The following is a 20,000-nucleotide window of genomic DNA, read 5'->3' on the forward strand; positions in this document are numbered from 1 at the left end:
ACCCTTTATATCCCACCCGGAAATAACGTCTCAACCCTTGAAGACATACTTCAATGGGCCTCAGCTAAAATTAACCTTGAAACTTACATACTAGGTGATGTAAACATTGACTGGAATAAAATCAACAGTCCCATACCCTCCCTGTCCATTAACCTCTTTATCTTTACCCAAGTAACCCACTCCATCAACAGACCCAATAAAACAAATCCCCCAGGATCCACTCTTAACTGAATCTTAGTCACCCATCCATATAAAATTACCAACTCTGGCACCATCCCTGACTCTATTAGTGACCACCTCCCAGCTTTCATTTACCGTGTAACCACCTCCCATCCATACCAACATCAATATATTCAGACGCACATCCTTAGTAAATTTGACCCCAAAACATTCTCTAACTATCTTAAACAAATGAATTGGAACATTCTAAAAACCCTTCCACTCAATAAAGCCATAGACCACTTTAATTCTACTTTCCTAGATGCTCTAAATTTCCTAGCTCCACCAAGGAAAAAAAGAATAAAAACTATAACTGCCCCTTGGCTAACCACAGAAACAAAGCAAATTATGCATCAAAGAGACAAATCTTGGAAGCTTTGCCAAAAGAATAAACTTCCCGAAACCCTTCTCCAATATACACAGCTCCGTAACTTTGCAAAAATCAAATCTTCAAAGATAAAAATCCTACTACACTAAGCTCCAGTCCAACCATCACCAAACCCTAGGCTTTTTTGGAACTCCATAAACTCACTCCTCAACCCAGGCTCCAAAAATAACCCCTGTCCAGACTCAAGTAAATTTAACCTTGAATTAGCCTCACTATTCAACTCTTTCTTTATAGAGTCAATATCCGACCTAACAAAAACTTATCCCAACAATGACCCATCTCTCCTACATTCCACCTCAAAGTCCCCAAATAATTTCCCCCCTGTGTTTGAGCTTAAATCTGTCTCCACTGACTACATAAAAAAACTTCTATCCAAACTTAAACCCTGCTCCAATGCACCTAACAACATCCTCTCTTCCTTTCTCAAGTCTGCTGCCGATGGTATAGCTCTCCCAATTAGTATCCTAATTAATAGATCCTTGAAGGAATTCCTATGTCCCTAAACTCTGGCATTCCGCCTTAATTCTTCCTCTCCACAAGGGAGGCAAAAACACTAACATTTCAAACTTCTGCCCTATAGCTCTTCTCTTCTTAAAAATGCATCCACCTCCAACGTATGCCTTTTCTGACTAAAAAACAACTTCTTACCCCTACTCAACATGGCTTCTGACCAGGACATAGCACCATAAAGTACAGTTTTGTACCTACCATAAATGTAGATGTTCGAGTGCTAATACAGCTGCAGTAATCACAGATGGGTTTTCAGCCGTCAGGCGGTCCCTCGGTCGGCCGAATTCCAAAGTCTTGGTCTGGCGCCGGTTGTCGTCGCTTACTCTTCTGACGTCAGGAAGGCCAGAGTATATAAGACACAGCCGACGCCATATTCTTCAGTCTTTCTTGCCCCAGATGTCAGGTGCCCCCAAAAGGAAGGCAATACATAAATAAGGCTTATCCACATATGCAAGCCATGCAAAGTAATGCAAAGTCAGTGTAAGCAAGCAAATAAAACATAGCAGGATAACCCAGTCAGGAAGTATGAAGAGGTTGTTAGGCCCCATGCCCTTACCAAGTGGGGAAGGAGGGAGGGAAACCTGTACTGCAGCTGTATTAGCACTCGAACATCTACATTTATGGTAGGTACAAAACTGTACTATGTTCATCGTGCATACAGCTGCAGTAATCACAGATGGGTAGAGTCCCAAAGCTATGCATAGGGTGGTAGGTACTATGAGGAACTGGGTTGAGCCAGAATGCCCTGCAAAACAGCCGTGGCAAAGCCTGCTCTAGTTCTGGAATATAGGGGCAGGTGGTAGTGTTTTGTGAAGGTATGTACAGAACTCCAAGTGGCTGCCTCCAAAATATCCTTAGTAGGCACACCTCTGAGGAAGGCTGTAGAGGTGGCTGTGGCCCTGGTGGAGTGAGATCTGATACCAGTAGGGACAGATTTTCCATGATAGGAGTAACAAAAACGTATGCAGTGGCCAATCCTCTTGGAAATGGTCTGTTTGGTAACTGGTTTCCCTTGAGCCCCTACGGCATAGGACACAAAAAGTTGTTCTGATTTCCTGAAGGACTTTGTTCTGTCCAAGTAGTAACGTAGCTGCCTATGGATATCTAAAGAGTGAAGCAACCTTTCCCCTTTGTTTTGAGGGTTGGGGTAAAAGGTAGGTAGGTGTATGGCTTGGTTTAAGGCTATCCTGGATACCACTTTTGGCATAAAAGATGGGTTAGTATGAAGGGAAACCCTATCCTGATGGAAGATGAGGAAGGGCTGCACAGCCATGAGGGCCTGTAGTTCAGAAACCCTACGAGCTGAAGTGATGGCCAGAAGGAAAGCTGTTTTCCAGGACAAATATTGCAGATCTGTTGAGGCAGCAGGTTCAAAAGGAGGCAATATTAGTTTTTCTAGTATGTAATTAAGGTCCCAGGCTGGTATTGGTTGCTTTCTTGGAGGTCTTATATTCTTAGCCCCTCTGAGGAACCGTCGTAAGAGTGGGTGAGAGAATAAGGGAGGATCCGTGTTGAATTCTGCAGAAATGGCTGAGGCATGTATTTTAATGGAAGAAAATGAAAGTCCACTGTTCAGCAGTTCAGCTAGGTACTGTAAAACCTGAGGCAAGTTCAATTTTCTAGGGTCCTGTCCTTTTTTCTCATTCCAACAGCAAAACCGCTTCCATTTTGCAGAGTAAGCTTTTCTAGTAGATGGTCTTCTCGCCTCCAAAATGACATCCTGCACCTCCTTGGAGAGTAGGGTCTGTTGTGGTGTTAAGGAATTTTCCATGCAGCGAGGTTGAGTGTTTTCAGATGACTGTGAAGGGTCTTGTAGTTGTTCTGAATCAGCAGAAGGGGTACTAGAGGCAGGGACCAGGGAGGAGTATGCGTTAGGCTCCTCAGGAGTGGATACCAGTGTTGCCTTGGCCAATCTGGAGCAATCAGTATCATCCTCGGTTTGTCTGTTCTTGCTTTCAAAAGCACCTTGGACAGAAGAGGCAGAGGTGGAAATGCATAAACTGTCCATGCTGTCCAACTGAAAGAAAGGGCGTCCACTTTCCAGGCCTTTGGATGGAAGTTCCTTGAACAAAACTTTTTCAATTGATGGTTCCTGTGGGAGGCAAAAAGATCTATGTCTGGCCTCCCCCACGCTTCGATTATTTCCGTAAACACCTTTGGATGCAACTTCCATTCGTGTGGATCTGTCATATTCCTGCTCAGAGTGTCTGCCAATGTGTTTTCCAGTCCTGGCAAGTACTGTGCTTGAAGTTCGATCTGTGTTTCCAGAGCCAAGTTCCAAAGAGTCATGGCTAGTCTGCACAAGGGGTATGAATGTGTTCCTCCTTGTTTGTTTATGTACCACATAACTGTGGTGTTGTCTGTTCTTATCAGTAATTGACCTGGAAGCAGGAAGACCTTGAAAGCTGTAATTGCATTTATTACTGCTAGCATTTCTTTTTGATTGATGTGAAGGTGCTTTTCCTTGTGGGACCATCTGCCCTGAATGCACCTGTCCTTCATGTGCGCCCCCCAGGCGTAGTCTGAGGCGTCTGTGGTTATGACTTGTTTTGCTTGAGGCTTGCAGAATGGAAGGCCTGTGTTTACTTGACATGCTTGGGCCCACCATAGAAATTCCTTTTGTAAACATGGAATTATTGGTATAATTGCTTCCAAACTGTGACTGTGTTGAGACCATAGATTTTTACGCACCACTGAAGTTTCCTCATATGCAACTTTGCACATGGGATTAATAAAATGCAAGATGCCATGAATCCCAGAGCCTGCAGGATTTTCCTTGCAGTAAGCCTGGTACTTTTTGCTAGTGTTTTGCAGTACTGAGATAATTGCCCCTGTTTTTCTGGCATAAGATATGCCATCTGGGTGTTTGTGTCCAAGCTGGCACCCAGGAAGGTTATTTTCTGAGATGGTGTTAGCCTTGATTTCTCCTTGTTGATGGTGTATCCCAGAGAAAGCAGTAACCGTGTCACATATGCCAGATGTTCCAGTAGTATGTGTTTGCTGTCCGCTTGGATCAGGCAGTCGTCCAGATAAGGGTAAATTTGTATCCCTTGAAGTCTGCAAAAGGCAATCACTGATGCCAGGCACTTTGTGAATACTCTGGGTGCAGTAGATAAGCCAAAGGGCAATGCAGAGAATTGATAGTGGATTGAACCTGCAAGAAATCTGAGGTATCTTCTGCAACTTTGTCTGATTGGGACATGCAGGTATGCCTCCTTGAGGTCCAATGTTACCAGCCAAAACTCCTTGCCCAGCATGGGAAGAAGTTGCTGTAATGTGAGCATCTTGAATTTTGGTACAAGCAGAAATGTGTTTAGGATGGATAAGTCCAGAATGGGTCTCCAGTCGGTTCCTTTTCTTGGTACCAGAAAGAGTCTTGAATAAAAACCTTGACCTTGTTGGTGTGTAGGTACCTTTTGTATAGCTCTCATGTTTAGGAGCTTTGAAATTTGCAGTTGTGCCTCTGCCCTTTGATTTTGTGGCAGATTTGGCATGCCTCTCATTTTTGGAAGAGTGTGAAATTGAAATTTGTAGCCTCTGTTTATAATGTCCAGTATCCATTTGTCTGTTGTGACAATATGCCAATTGCTTGCAAATAATGCTAGTTTCCCTCCCAAAGGTGCTGCCAGCTGAGACTTGCTTGGCATGGAAATGAGGGAGTCATTGTTTCTTCCTGTATTGTTGTGCACTGTCTTCACCACCTGTTGGTGCCGGAGATTGCCATTGTCTGCCTCTATATGATCCTTGTGAGTGTCCTCTGCCCCTTGTGCGTCGGTATCTACCTCTTTGGGGCTTGTCAGTGGCTGGAAAGGACCAGTTTTTTGAAGGCCAATTCCTGCTAAAACATGGTGGCTGAACCTGTAAGAAAGCTTTGACAGTTTGCATAGATTTGGCTTTTTCTTCCATTTTTCGTAGTATATCCTCAGCATTAGTACCAAAAAGTACATCCTTTTGTAAAGGAGCATCAAGAAGTTTAGCTTTCACATGATCAGGCAAATTTTGTTCCCTAAGCCAGGCATGTCTGCGAATGACTGATCCTGTAGCAGCCGCTCTACTGGAGGCCTCTAGGGCATCATAACCACATTGCAAGGTGTGTTTACCCACTTGCTCTGCACTATGCAACATATCCTGTAACTCTTTTAAATCTGGTTGTTCAGGTTGAGACATTCTGTTTTTAATTGTGATAACAGAAACTGTTGATATTTGATCATATGAAACTGACAGTTTAAGGCCCTCATGGCTAGGGTGGCGAGGTATATACCTTCTTACCCCACCTTTCTAAAGATCTAGATTCCCTTTCTGCAGGAAGTGGATTCTTGGCAGTGGAGGCCTTTAATCCCTTAGGGCCTTGTGAAATGGTTTCAGGGTCAGCATTATGGCCTTTGTAGAGAAATTGGTGAGAACTGGGTACTCTGTAATATCTATCAGGCTTTACTGGTGCAGGAGGCAGAGAATCAGGATTAAGACAAGCCTCGAATAGACATCATCCAGTACCTCCAAAACAGGGGTATAGCCAGAGGTCTGTGCTGAGGTAACCAAAGAAATTCCCTAAGTCTTTTCTTAGAATCTGAAAAGTCTTGGCCTTCCCAATGGAAATGTTCCCTCAAGGTGTGCAAGGTTTCCCCAAAAGAAAAATCCTCAGGGGGGGATACAGAAGGAATAGACTGTTCTGCATCCGAATCCTCAAAAGGGGAGTATGAGTGTACCTCTGCATCAGAATGTTCTGATAAAATGGATCCCTGATCAGAAGAGGGGATTCTTCCTCCACTCTGGGTCTCTTGTCAGGAGGGGGCTGAGAACCTCTGATAAGAGTGATTAGATCCTCAGCCATTTTAAGCATGTGTTTCTTAGGCATGTGTCCAGGAGATGGGCCTTGAGCAGCAGGCCTGGTTTGATGCCTGGCTGCTTTGGATTTAGTAAAGGCCTTAATAGAAAAAGAAGATGAAGGCCTAAATACACCATGGGTGGAGGTGGACCTGTCCACATTAGTAGGCTCGACATAAGCCGGGGCTTCGGTTGTAGTCTGGGAAAGGGCCGAGGACCCAGCGGTCTCGGGTACAGAAGACACCGCCAAAGGAGTGTCGTCGGTAGCCAGGGACTGCAAAGGCGTCTCGCTGAGAACCGGACCACGTGGAGCCTGTTTCGGCGTGGTGTCAGCGGAGACCACGGGCCTCGCGTGTCGGTCCTTTTCCTTGCGTTTTTTTGGATAAAACGGTAGTCGGAGTGTCCGACGACATTTTATAGTCAAAAGCTTTACCAAAATAGTGTTGGGCGAACTCCGCCCGACGCTTAATAGTGCGTTTATTGAAAGTAGCACAAAAGCGACAGCCTGAGACGTCGTGGTCTGGGCCCAAACAAGGTATGCAAAGGGAATGGAAATCCTTATGCGGTATTTGCTTCCCACATGAAATACAATTATTAACTTTTTCTGACATCGGTCTGAGGCAAGAAAAGTTTCCCCAACGGGGTACTTAGCTTTAATGAAGACTTCGGTTCCAAATATTTTCGTAATTCAGGAGCTGGCCGACCGGCACTTGCGAACTGCTTCTGCTTCGGGCACCGCGCGGCAAAAAAGACTGAAGAATATGGTGTCGGCTGTGTCTTATATACTCTGGCCTTCCTGACGTCAGAAGAGTAAGCGACGACAACCGGCGCCGGACCAAGACTTTGGAATTCGGCCGACCGAGGGACCGCCTGACGGCTGAAAACTCATCTGTGATTACTGCAGCTGTATGCACGATGAACATCAGCTCTACTCTCATTCTTAGAAACTGTCAATCAAGGCGGATATTCTGGGAATTTAGTATCCACAGTGCCCCTAGATCTCTCTAAAGCATTCGATACTGTTTCCCACAAGCACCTTCTAAGTCACCTCTCAAACCTAAATCTCTCCCAAAACACTCTTTCCTGGTTATCAAGCTATCTGTCAGATAGATCTCAGGCTGTGAAATGGAAAAAGGGCATCTCACGTTTCTTACCCACCCCTACCGGAGTACCACAGGGGTCCATCCTCGGACCAATGCTGTTTAATATCTTTATCAATAACTTTCACTCTGCTATTCCTAATGCCAAAGTCATCCAGTATGCAGATGACTACACTTGTCTGCTCTGCCTCTAACCTCCCTGAACTCCTATCTAAAACGCAGACTGCCTTCTCAACTACTGAGATCTGGATGCACCAAAATCACCTTTCTCTCACTGCTAACAAATCTAAAATACTACTATTCACACCCTCAAAATCTTTCTCTTTTGATAGAAATTCCTTCCAAGTCCTTAGCCGAAGCAACTCTCTGATTGAACTTGTTCCCTTTGCCAAACTATTTGCTGTAACTATAGCGAACACCTCAAGTTCGACATCCATATTCAGCAAAATCTAAAGAAAACCCACAAAAAACTAGGGATGCTATACAGGAACAACCACTTCCTCTCTACTTCTGTCAGGCATACTCTGGCCTCCTCTTCCCTCCCTTCTGTATGGCGCCCCGCTACTAACTAACCTATCCTCTTCCATCACTTCCAAACTTGAAAGCTGTTATAACAAAATTTTTAAATTTGCCACCAAAGCCAAACATTCCACTCATCACTGTGTAACCCTCCAATCCCTCAACTGGTTAGAATTCACAAATTACCTGGACTTCCTCCAGCTCACTACAGCACATAGACTAATATTTAATCCAACCAAATGCCCCGCTCTAACTAATATCCTTCCCCCATACACCCCAAATAGAACTCTCAGATCTGAACACCAAAACTTAATTACCGTCCATAAACCTAAACGTCCTGCTGGACAACTTCTCCTTAGGTAAGAAATGGAATGCTCTCCCTTACACACTAAGGACAATGTCAAACATAAACTTCAAAACTCAGCTTTACACCTACCTCTCCTTCAAATGGAAATGTAACTGCATTCTTCCTACCTAGAACTCTTTAACAAAAGCCCCTGGGAGGGTATCCTCCTGATTTCCTAAGCAACTTATAGCTGGCTATAACCTTCTATAGCTAATTCCCATACGATCTCTCACACTCTGTAAATATTGTAAATAGCTTTTGACTTTAACTGTGTGAATTTGTTAAAATGTAGCTGCATGATATTTTTCCACAATAGGCAATATTGTTCACGCTTTGTATTTGATATGCATTTGTACTTATACCTACACTTTTGTTTTTATTGGACTGCTATCTTTACTATAATCTGTTTCATGGAGCTTTTCACCCTGGGCCTCCACTGAAAGCGGGGTCTCTGGGCCCAGTGGACTTCCCCGGTAATCAAACTGGAAATAAATATCCTAAAACATATCCAACACACTAGTCATAGGTGATTCTATAGTCAGGCACACTGATGTCCCACTCACCAGGCTAAACAAGGAGATGGTTACTGTCAGCTGCCTGTCGGGTGCCAGGATTCGGCATATAACCCACGCACTCAGGTCACTCCACAACAAGTACAAATATGACTCTGTCATTGTCCATGCTGGTGTGAATGACCTGAGACATACCTCCCTGGACTACATGAAAAAAGACATGGAAGAGCTCTCCGATATTGTAGCCCAGGCAGTTATGACCCTAGCCCTGAGTAGCATTCTGCCATCGCCCAGAGTGATACCGCAGTACAAGGACAAACTGATTGACTTCAACAATTGACTAAGCTTCTGGTGTCATTCTAAAAGGATCCAGTATCTGTCTGCTTGGGATGACATGGTCGACAGACCATAATGCTTTGCCAGAGATGGCCTGCACCTGTCACCCCTGGGATTCCGGATACTGGCTAAGGCTCTTGCCACCCCTATAGTGCCTTTTTTAGGCAAGGTTCAAATGACAAATTCACCACCATAACAGGAACAGGCAAGCAAAAACTGAGGGTAATGTTAGTCAATGCTAGAAGTCTAAATCTCAAAATGCACTCACTCGAGGCACTCCTTAAAATGGAGAACATCGATATCTGTGCAGTGACTGAGACCGGGTTCAAGGCTCCAGAGAGCACCCCTGCACTACCAGGCTATAACTCATACCACACTTTTTGGCCATGTAACCTGGACCGGAAAACCAAAGGCGGAGGTGTGTCCATATTCATTAAGGATATCCACACCTCCAGGATAGTTGCTCAGCATAATGCATCTGAGGTTATCCAAGTGCAACTAACTCTGGGCAAAACTGCAATCCAAATTGTAGCTTGCTACAGATCCCCCACCATGCCCCAGGATTCCCACTCTTCTTTTCTTGATGTACTGGAAAATATTAGGGTTCAACCAAACACCCTAATAATGGGCGATTTCAACTACCCCACCATTAACTGGGAAACCTACTAGTGTACCAACTTCATCACACAATGCTTTCTGGAATTCATAAACTCCAATGTTCGGGATCAACTTATCCACACCCCCACTAGGGGCAACAATATTCTAGACCTAGTCATTACCAACATGAGTGACTGGTGTTCCACACCTGAAGTCAACTCCTCATTGGTCCGATCCGACCATAAGCTAATCACCCTTGATATCCACATCCCACCCCCTCACCCCCCATTAAGGAAACCACGGTAAAAACATTTTCCAAAGCCAACTTCATGCTTCTTAAGACAGAAGTGGTGAACTTCATGACACCCATGCAGATGGACAATACAGTTACGACTGCTGAATCCTATACAAATGCACTCTATAAGCACTTACACGAGTGCATGGATCGTGCTATCCCAAACAGAACCAAGATGCTATCCTCCAAAAAAGGGAAGCCAATCTGGTGGTCCCCTGCCATAAACAAACTGTACAACAGAAGAAAGAATTTTTGCAAAAGAGAGTAAAATCCCATGAGTGGAGGAGCTCCCTGGTCAGCCTCAGTAAGAAACTGAGAACCCTTATAATATCCTCCAAAGTTAACTACGAAAACAAAATCGCCACTGATTCTAAGGACAACCACAAAGCATTCTATGTCAAGAATCTCAATGGCAACAGCCAGATCTGCTCTAAGTTACAGCACAACGGCACGAAAATTACAGAACCAACTGATATTGCCAACATCCTGGCAGATAGGTTCAGTGTTAACATTACCCCTCCACCCCCTAAAGGGCCCATATCTATACAGGAAGAATGCAGAGTCCCTGTAATCACAACTACGCAGGTAAAAGCTGCACTCTCTAAAGCCAAAAACACAGCATCCATGGGACCTGACAACATCCCAGGCTGCATTTTACACGAACTTCAGAACGAACTGGCTCCCCACCCAAGCACCATGTTCAGTCATAGCCTCACATCAGGCTTTGTGCCCACTGAATGGTGTACAGCAACAGTTATCCCACTCCACAAAGGGGGAGTCACCACTGATCCTGGGAACTATCGCCCTATTAGCCTGACGAGCCTGGTCTGCAAGGCCATGGAATGTACCATCATGGAACTCATAAACAAAGACATTGCTAACCTCCAAACTCTGGATCCCACCCGAGTCGGGTTTGTGAAAGGCAGATCATGCCTCCTGAACCTGATCGACTTCTTTGAGGCAGTCACCAAAGCCGTAGATGAGGGTAAGGTGGTTTACACAGCCTATCTTGACCCCATTCTGGAATTATAGCTAAACTCACTAAACTAGGTATAAATCCCTACGTCACAAGATGGGTTGCCAACTGGCTCACTGACAGAACCCACACTGTAAAAGTTGCACACTCCAAATCTGACCTCAAACCAGTGACAAGTGGAGTACCACAGGGTTCAGTCCTGGGACCTCTCCTGTTTGGTATCTACTTCTCTGAAGTACAGGCTAACACAGAAGGCCTCTGGCTAATGAAGTTCGCAGATGACTGCAAACTAGGAGCCATAGTCGAGTCCCCAAATGATGTGGAAATCCTACAGAAGGGCTTCGCTGAGACAAATGCCTGGTGTCAGAGCCATGGCCTCAAGCTCAATGCCAAAAAGTGCAGTGTCACCCCCTTTGGTAAAAATTCTGTACCCATGAACTACTACATAGACAGCAGTATACTTAACACCAAATGTGCGATAAGAGACCTCGGGACCCAGGTGGACAGTAGTCTCTCCTTTGATAGTCACATCACCACAGTAGTCAGGAAGTCCTTCTATGTGGCACACCTCATCATTAAAGGATTCCCATCCAGGAAAAAAGAGGTCATTGTTCCCCTCTACTCGACACTCATTAGATCCATTATAGAGTACAACGCCCCTTTTGGAATGTACCTCACAAGACATCTGCAGCAGCTGGAAAGGCCACAGAAGTACCTCACAAAGAGGATTACTGGCCTCAAACAGATGCCCTACACTGACCGTCTCAAAAAACTCCAGCTTTACTCCATAGCATATCGCCTACTCTGAGGTGATCTCTGCCTAACATATAAAGCTATGTCAAACCCAGAGGTGTTGGAGATGCTACACCTAAAGAAATCCCAATCCCTCCGAGCTACACACTCTAGGGACCTAAACCTTGTCACCACAATAAACAGGACATGCTGGAGGGATAGATTCCTGTCCCAGAGACTTCCCATACTCTGGAACAGGCTACCCATCTATGTCAAGCAAAGTTCGTCATTAGCACTCTTCAAGAAAAATCTTGATGAGTGGATGGGAAATAGGAAATACACCCTGGGGATCCCTTCTGTGTTTCTGCTTGACAGTGACACAGAAAAATAACTTTCTTGGGTGGCGTAAGCCAGGGAACCTCGTTGGCTAGGCTTATACAGACCCTCGGGCCGATAGCCTAGTACCTACCTATGAACCTATGAAATAATAAATAAAATAAATGTCTTTTGGATTAATCCAGTTTTTAGTGAGACGAATTTTATCCAGCTGCTGTGAATACATCTCAAAATACCTCACTTCTAAAATGTATTAAGGTTATTTAATGTGCAAAGTTATTCTTCTACAATGTACTATGTTACCAGTAGTTAAAGAGTTGCCAACCTGTTCTGGAAAGTGTCAACATTTTATTTAGACAAATTTCAAAACATTTTACACCTTATAAACTGTATTTTTCTCCTTATATTTTCTTTACTGAGGCAATGGGCAGTATACTTTTTTTGATAACATCATTTACCTCTGTTACCTTTTCCCTACCTGAAGTCATGACATAGGGATTTTAATAGTGTAGTCACTCTTATCTCAATATAAAATTATATCCCAACAGGTAGTTACTGTTTCTTTTAAGAAGAAATTTGAAAAGATCGACAAACTCAAAGAGAAATCTAATGGAAAATTATTAGCAGTCATGATTTTTTGTGATATGTTGAATCTGGAAAGATCTCCCTACATAGATTAAAGAGAAGACAGAACAACAGCCAGATGTACAAACATACAATAAATACATTTATATATATATTAATATATCTCTGTGTAATTATATTGTTTTTCAAAGTTCATCTTGAAGGGTCAGTAATTCTTTAAAGGTCTCAGTTATACTAAGCCTAATGAAGTGACCACCTTTGTGAGTGCAAAGGAAGATTAATTATGCTCACCAATAGTTCAAATTACTTTAAGACATTTAGTCTGAGATATTGGCCATTCAAAGATAAGATATTTCCATGCAACAGATTTGCATCTTATTGCACTGCTGTATATTCACAGCTATGTGCTAGATGCAGATCATGTAATATGCTGAATCTGAATTCACTAAAGGGAACTCTGCTGCAGCTGACACACTGATCAGATCTTTACAATAAAAAGGTGATCCCTTTACTGAAAGATATAGGATCTAGGACCTATTGATAAGGGAATAGGGACACAGTTCACTTCGTGGGGTAGAAAGAACAGGGTTATGCATCCAAAATAAAAAATGGTTTCTAGTTTCTTTAACTGGTTGCATAGGCATATAAGCTACACTGAATCTTCTTTCAATAAGATCTAATTTAAAATACAGTAGCAGGGATTACGGTACCATTGAACTGTCAAAATCATTGAGTGCCATTTTGGCTTTGTTCATTGTCCCCCCCCAAAAAAAACAGAAGACTCAAACAACATTGCAAAATTATCGTTTTCTGTGGAGAGATTTGCCACTGACATCCCCATGTGACGAGGATCTGCACTCTTTATGCTATAGTCCAATTCCCAATCACTGCATCCTGGGATAAAAATAAACTCATTGATGTGGCAGATTTAGTTTTGGGGAGCAGGATATGCCAAACTAAGCTCCATTGTACTCAGTTGTGACTGCTTTTATGCATAATGTAGTTAATTAGTACAAACAGGATTATGATTGGGTTTCTGACTGTAACCATAACTAGCTTATTATGAGATGAAGATGAGGATGTGAAGAAATTCATTGTGATTGGTTAATCATGGCATCTCTTTTCAGAACACATAATAGTGGGATATGCTCAGAGAGCTGATCATGATTCTTTCTAGTGCCTATAGCTTTATGTGCTCCATGTAGTAGCAGTTACAGAAAAAAAAGTACAGGAATTCAAAGCGTTTTACTGGATTTCAAAGCTAGTAAAGCACTTAGCTCTGTCAAAAAGACAGCAGGCAGAAACAAAGTGCCCCACTGTAGAACTAATGGCTTTAAACACTGTTATACACCTTTTTCTGCTGCACTTTCTGATTACAAGTTCTAACAGCTTTTAAAAGCCGCTTTTCCTTCTGCTGCTGTTGTTTGCTGCCCAGCATGTCAGCCGTTAGTACCTACTATGTGACCTGATCTCCAGAGCACTTAGATGTGACACTGTCCTAGGCATTTTGGTTCTAATAAAGGATTTGATACAGTGAAATCGTGTCATCTCAGCTTTTGGTGTATCCTCGGATTTGTTTTTGCTCATTGTGACTTTATGTGGTATATGTTGTGGAACTAGACAGAAGACACTACTCTCTAAGGAGAATATAACGCACTGATCAAGAATTAATTATAACCAAATAAAACTTAGAATTACTAGCATGATAACATGATCTCATGTGATATGACTTTGATACAATGAATAAGTCTACTAAAAGGCAAACATGTTTCGTTGCAGCAGAATGTTGCAAAAAGTTGATATGCCTTGGTTTAAACAAAAAAAAAATACAAGTGTAATAAAAGCAGTCATATTAGCAGAGTGTACAAAATTCACTTTACATCACTGATTTTCCTTACACAAGGCTAAATGGCTACCAGTTGTTAGTAGACCAATGCACCCATTTAACACTTTAACATTTAAGTTATTAAAAGAAAGGTATTGCCCACCTGTAACAAGCATGTTATCTATTCATAAGAAAACTTACTCTCTAAACAGGCCACAATTCATTCTAGCACCATGCAAAAGATTCTTCCACAGACTTGCTCCTGAAACTTGTAATGCTTTCTCTAAAGATATAACAGAACTCAAAAACTGGTAATTCTTAAAAAAATAAATACATTAAATCCTATCCATGTCAAGAATATAGATGCAACTATTTGAGGGATTGCAGTTCATTGACTTCTCATCCAGTGATTCAGCCTCTGTGACTTTATTCATTAATATTGATTCTAAGGAAAATGAGGTATATTTACAACACTGCACATTGTAAATCTTATTTGTGTTTAACTTTTGCTCAGTTTCCATTATTTCTGTTATGACACATTCTGTCATATATTTTACTTTATATTATTTTGATTTGTCTTCTTTATGCAATTGTTTTATATTCTATTTGCAGTCAACTGTGAATGTATGTAAGTGTTATTGTCTTTGCATCATGGCCTGGAAAGTGGCCAAAAGTGGGCCTTTACCAGCCCTTCCACCCCTGGATAAACAAACAAACAAAATAAATAACTGGAAATGGTAAAAAGAAAATGAATGACAAAAATGGGGGCAGGATGACAGACACAACTACAAGTGTGTTCAAAATGGCAGCTACAGGAAGTAAGAAAGGGCTAGGCAAAATGGATTGACACAGAAGGTGAATCTTGTGAGCTATGTGCTTAGACCTGTACAGTTTGAATGGAGTTCATAGATAAATTATATGGATTACTTGAGAGCATATCTCGCAGTATACCTCATTATGAGTTAACGTTCCTCATTTTAAGTCTTAAAAAGTCCATGTTCCTCTCTGTTCCACATTGAAAGGGTCTCTCACACTTTCAGTGTTAAGCATTTTTCTAACTTATGTCCATGGTAAAAAATATTGAATCATACTAATTCATCAAAAGAATATTTTATAAGTATAAAATAAGACATTTTACCATCCTGCGAGCCTCCTAATTAAAGGTGTTCTGAAGCAGTTAGTATGTGTTCCACAATCTGTCCATTATTCCACATTACTGAAGACAGTATTCCACATTTTGCTGATACAAGGTTGAGAGCTATGCCTGACAAGTTGTAGGATTAAGCTGGGCATAGATGTAGGATCTTGCTTTTGTCTATTATGTTTGTGCAAGAGTATGACAAACTGTTTTTACATTCACCATGTGTTTATATCAATATCTATGACTATATGTAGACCTGCATATCTTATTATCTAGCTATCTATATAGTATTTACAAATACAAGCATGCTTTATGTCTAAGTCCTATTTATTTACAGTGTAAACTTAAAACAATGTTCATATCTCAATTCACATTGTCTCTCACAAGAGCAGCATGTGCTGGTGATATTTTATTTGTTTATTACTTACTGAATGAAAGAGATGAAGGACCCAACAGCTGTTTTAACAGCTACTTTTTATTTTGATTTTAATACTTTGGGCTGAAGTTTGTGTAAAGGGGAGCATGTTTTGGAACTGTCAACATTATTAGAGATCATCATAAAGATGCACTTATTGAGATGCTGATAGAATATTTTGCTGTTTTTTTTTTTTTTTTTTGAGTAAAGAAAGGGCATTACAGTGAGCAGATGCAAGAGTGAGTGGACACAAGTAGTAGGCTTATTGCTAGAGGTAGGACATTTTAAGTATGGAGCAGTTTGATCGGTTTTGTTTATTTATTTATTTAATATTTGTTTACCGGGAAAGTTTGACCTGGAACAAAGCCAATTTTCGGCAGAGGCCCGGGGAGAAACACTATTTAGAGACTAAATGCATGTTTTTGTAATGTGGGAGGAAACTGAAGCACCCAGAGGAAACCCACATAGATGCAGGGAGGACATGCAGACTCTGCACAGAAGGCACTCCAGCCAAAAATCAAATTGGAGAACCTCTTGCTGTGAGGTGACAATGCAACCGCTGCACCACTGCACCGTCCATACAATTTAATAGATAGAGATTGTTTAAAAATTATACTTTAGGAATTAATTTTCAGAAGCATAAATGTTTTACATGAAATAATGAGTTATTAGTTGAGTTAAAAGTGAATAGAACAACGTTGAGTTCTATGTTTTTCCAAACTATGGCTCTTAGAAGATGGAATTCCCTTCTAGTGGAGATTAAGTGGGCTGAAAATGTTCATGCTTTTAAAACTAAGGTAGACAAGTGGAATGGGGAAAGAGTTTATTGGACAATTTCACTGTGCAGAGTGGCCAATATTGTTCTCATTTATGAATATTGGCCTGGTCTGAACATTGAATATATTGTTTACAGTTCACATTCGTCATTCAGAGGAACTCAATAATCTTTGTAAGTACTGCAACAGAGGATAAGCTGCCTTCAGTTTTCAGTTACGTACATAACTTTTTCTCATGTAACTGCAAGACTATCCATAGGATCTTCAATGTTCTTCTAGTACATCCACAGGCTTTCTCTGACAAACATTCACCATGACTCTATACTCCTAGCATCTAAGTCCCACTATTTAACAAGCAAACATCTCTGCCTCTCATTCTCTGGTCCTACCCTTTTATAAGAAGGGGGGAGATTGTTTTCTCCACTCATCTTCATCCCAGTATGTCTCAGCACTCTGCATCGCCTCAAACCCTGCATAGTTGCAAAGGGGCTCTGTACTGCATGACACCCCTCAGATCAGCCCTGTGAAGGTGATCAGTATCGCTCAGCCAGATCCCATCTCAACTGGCCCATGACTAGAATGGCAGAGGGTTATCCTACTTTCAAGCTTGGAGAGAAAGGTGTATCCCAGATGACTGGAGAATAAGCATACTAGTGCCAGTGTTCAAGAAAAAAGGGACATTCATAACTGTTGGCAGTACAGAGGTATCCAACTCCTATCACACTAAATGAAAGTTATGGAGAGGGTGACTAAACAAATACACAAAAGTGAAATGGGAGATGAGCAGTCTGGATTCAGATCAGGATGCAGCATAACTGACCCAATATTTGTAGTACTTGAGAAGAAGTTAGAAATGAGGAAAGAGTCCAACTGGGCATTCCTAGACTTGGAGAAACATATGGCAAGGTCCCAAGAAAGCTGATTTGGGCAGTCCTGCAGTGGTTTGAAATTGCAGAAATATTAGTAGAATTAGCGCAAGCTATGTTGCTGTATCGAATCAGAGCTTGATGTCTTTTTCCTTCCATGACAGCACATACATTGTTTTACCTATTACTCAAGTGCGATCAGTGTTCTGTCTCACAGAGGGGTTCCCAGTGGGAGTGGGTGGACATCAGGGTTCTGGTCTGAGCCCACTGCTGTTCATACTGGTGAAGGACTACATTAGCAAACAGGTCAGAGAAGACAGATCAAAAAAGTTGCTTTATGCAAACGATGTGGCATTACAGGCAGACTCTGATCAAGAACTTCAGCAAAAGATAGGGGAATGGAATGCAAAATTGAGGCACATGGTATAAAACTGAGTACAGATAAGACAGCTGTAATGGCAACAAATTGGGGAAATCAGAAGAAGCTGAGAAGTGAGATAGAGGGGGAAATAGTGGAACAGGTTCACAGCTTCAAGTATCTAGGACAGATGGTCGAGGAGAAGGAAAATCTGAATGTAGAGGTCAAAGCTAGAATTAGAAGGGCTGCAGCCAACTTACATAGAGTCAGAGGCAGTATATGACGGAAGAATGCCAAAGCACTTGCATAACCAGATTTCCTGAAATAACATGTATCACATTTTCTTTGTTTCATAATAACATCATCTAATTTGAAACTCAAGTTCTGCTCATCAGCAGCTCTTTTAACATTTACTGCCAGAGTCAACAATGTCAAAGAAGGTGTCACTTTACATATCTTGCAGTACTGGACTGCAAGACATCTATTTGCTGCTGCCTATTAGAAATATTCTGATATGAAGCATTCTCATTCTGCAACACCACAGCCCTGTTTGCAACTAGACGTATATGTCCATCACCACTTTCTTTTGTGGACCCATGTTGCTGTATTGAAGCAGAGCTTGACATCTTTTTCATTCCATGACAGCACATGCTTTATTTTATTTATTACCTGTTTTGCCTGTAATTTTAAAACAAGCAATTACAATCAGAATCATCAGGTATGCACATAGTTTTCTTCCACGTTATACACAGAAAAGAACCTCCTTTTCCCTGTCAGAGGGTTTAACTTTAACGAACAGCACCTTACACAAGTTTTAGTTTCATGAAATGCCAGAATATCTTTAGTAAAATAAGCTTACCACACACACCTCTGTTTTATTGCAAGACCTCAGTATAACACCCATAAAATATTTATTATCCAAGCTGCCTTTTAGTTTACAAAGACTGACTTTCATTGCTAGAGCAAATATCCATAAAGACACAAGGCAAAATGTTCCTTGAAGATAAAACAACTACTCAGAATTAACCATTCAGTATTAAGGAAGACTTGCTTTTTACTTATGTGGCTCATGCACTTTCTCCCAGGTTTCTTACTACTGTCCTCTAAGAAGAAAGAAGTTCATGTAGCACTTACTATAACAAAGAAATGTAAAATTCTTTCTTCCCACTACACATTTGTTTGTGTTACCTTTACTTCCAAACAAATTTGACTTAGACATACAGACACACACACACACACACACACACACACACACACACACACACACACACACACACACACACACACACACACACACACACACACCTCTTAGTTGAATACAGCTTCTATCAAACCACATATTTCAGCAGCAATACCATTCTCTTCAGAGAAGTGATAGCAGACAGTACTTTTTATTTGATTCAAATACAGTATACTTCAACAAAGCAAAAATATCAGTTTCATATAAGCAGTATTTTTTGTTTTACTGCCGCACCATAGCATACGCTGAAGTGCCTTTAACAGTTTGTAAAGATTCCACTCAGCACACTATAAAGGTATTAGCTTTGCACTCAACAACTTATTTCATAAATTCTTCTTTCACTGCAATGGTTCCCATCTGTTTGTTTTCCTTCTTTCCACACACACTTTATTGAAATGCCATAGACTTCCCCCATTAGACTTTCCTTGTTAGCCACAGGGTAATCAGCACAATGCAAAAAACACTGAGTTTATATCAGGGCGTCATGATTTCTGAACTGTTTCAGAAGCAACATACCATTGAACCTCTGGCCTCATTAGCACTTAGAGCCTCAGCTACAGTTTAAGACATACAAAGTAGTCACCAATTTCCAGTGCACAGATTTCGGAATTTCCTGACTTATTTATTCACAAAGACATTGCAACAACTTTCCCCCTACTACACCATTGTTTCTGAAAACAGATCCTGTGTTACCACAAAGCTTCCCAACACTCTGTATATTAGTTACTGATTCACTATTTGTAAGTACACTACTTTTCCACTCTTTGGATATATTACCAGCAACTTTTTACATTTGAGGGATTCCCACCAGCTTTCACAAAGTTGTATGTAAATTGAAACCACAATGTTTCTCAGTGCATTGGTCTTATTTATTCATTTGAACTGCAGTAATGTTCCTTTTTTACTATTTGAGAATGCAACACAACTTTGCAAGACTTACTACTTGCCTATATTCAACTTCAGCAATATCCTTTGTAAAGTATTTCAACACATACTTCACATTGCAAAATTTTTCCTAAAATATTTATTTCAGCTGCTTACTATATTCACTATGCGGTGGTGCAGCGGTAGTGTTGTTGCCTCACAGGAAGGGGTTCTCCCGTT

Source organism: Protopterus annectens, chromosome 4.part0 (genome assembly GCF_019279795.1).
Source record: "Protopterus annectens isolate FY-2018-M chromosome 4.part0, PAN1.0, whole genome shotgun sequence".
In the NCBI taxonomy this organism is placed as follows: domain Eukaryota; kingdom Metazoa; phylum Chordata; order Ceratodontiformes; family Protopteridae; genus Protopterus; species Protopterus annectens.